General features: G+C 39.0%; 1 long non-coding RNA gene across 1 annotated transcript; it reads right to left on the bottom strand.

Moving 5' to 3' along the window:
* Positions 1–267: 267 nt before the first annotated feature.
* Positions 268–1,213, bottom strand: LOC121539887. The gene is made up of 3 exons (XR_005995418.1): positions 1,024–1,213; positions 619–893; positions 268–441 (listed from the first exon to the last, which is right to left on the bottom strand). It is a non-coding gene; the product is annotated as an uncharacterized LOC121539887 (long non-coding RNA).
* Between the last annotated feature and the right edge of the window lie 474 nt (positions 1,214–1,687).

Here is a 1,687-nt window from a genome sequence, read left to right as displayed (position 1 = left end):
ATACTATTGTAATTATTTTGCACTATAGCCTATTTATTGCCTTACCTCCATAACTTGCTACATTTGCACACACTGTATATATATTTTCTGTTGTATTTTTGACTTTATGTTTTTTACCCCATATGTAACTCTGTGTTGTTTTTATCGCACTGCTTTGCTTTATCTTGGCCAGGTCGCAGTTGTAAATGAGAACTTGTTCTCAACTGGCTTACCTGGTTAAATAAAGGTGAAATAAATTTAAAAATATATATATGTACTTGCCCTGGTACTCCTGCACACACATCTTGAGTTGTTCAGGGGACAACAGCATGCTCCTGGTTTTCTTCCTAATGGCCTCGGCTATCACCTGTTCTTGCAGACAATCATGGTTGATCTTCAGGGTGTATTTCTGCTTGTCGTTGTTGTCAGAGATGATCACCCAGATCACTACAATGATTTGACCTATAAAATAAGCAACAGAAAAGAGAATAATTATTACTCCACACACAGGCTGTGAACAACCTTGAAAGAGATTATCATGAAAAGGAATAAGGATAATTTTGTTTGCTGCTTATTAACATGTTAGCCTATGTGTTGACAAAGTAAAAAAAGTGATTGTTTGACACCCACTAGATCTACCTTAGGCATCTTGCAGCATCATGACATTACAATCACTTTGCTTGATTTTAATTGATACAATAATGCCTTTTTCCAGTTTGCCATGGATGTGCTTGGAAGTTCTTGTGTCGATTCCACGTTGGGAGGGTAAACATATAAAGCTCAACTATGGTGTCCGTTGACATCTTGGAATTCTACTGAATCCTTACAGACGTTAAGAATATTCCTCCTGAAGTCCTGCACCTCAGGGTCCTTTACTAAGTCAAACTCGCACACAGGCATACCAATTGCGAATCCTGAAACAAAAGAAACTCACTTACTTATATGATGTTTTAGAAGATATCTAATAATCTAGTAAGCCTGTTTTAACAGGTTTTTTTACTCTCTACAAAGAGGAGGCAGGGTAATAAGTAGCCTAAGTCTTACCAATTTCTCTGTTCAGAATTTTCTTCTCTCGGTTGCCAACGGGTTCGATTACCTTCAGAAAAGGCTGAAAGAGCCTGAGATCACATAGTCTGCTAGTTTCATAGTAGAACTCCTCTCGCTCTGCATCCTGCGTAACACTGACAAAGATGTAAGAGGTCTCCTCACTCAGACAAAGTTCATAGAGAATAGTTCCTTATCTCCTGAAGAAGAAAAAAGAGCACATTAGAATTATGAAAACAAACATCATACAGTAGCCTATATACAGCCCCGCCTTTTGCTGTAGTTTGACTGTGTAGAGTTCCACACCCTTTCTGGGCAGCAGAATAACTAGCCATGACTCACCAGTGGACCCTGATGCATGACAACACTACACCTAATGACAAACTAACCTATGTTTTGATAACGGCTATGCCAAATCATGTTTATTTCTGTCAATGTCCATGATGATCTAGCCTACTCAGTCTGTGAGTCACATGACAAACAGAAATGCATCAGTCCCGGGAGTCAAGTTATTTTTCCTCCACATACAGCCAGAGCCAACGGCATTTGTCACCAAATACCAGAGTTTTCCCTTTCCCTGAGAGTGCAACAACAAGTAGCCCTATGCTATACAAGGTAAGCTCTACAATACCTTTAACTTTTTTTTGCTATCACTGTCTAACAC

The sequence above is a fragment of the Coregonus clupeaformis genome, chromosome 26 (genome assembly GCF_020615455.1).
Source record: "Coregonus clupeaformis isolate EN_2021a chromosome 26, ASM2061545v1, whole genome shotgun sequence".
Taxonomy (NCBI): Eukaryota; Metazoa; Chordata; class Actinopteri; order Salmoniformes; family Salmonidae; genus Coregonus; species Coregonus clupeaformis.
This window is presented reverse-complemented; position numbering and strand designations above follow the sequence as displayed.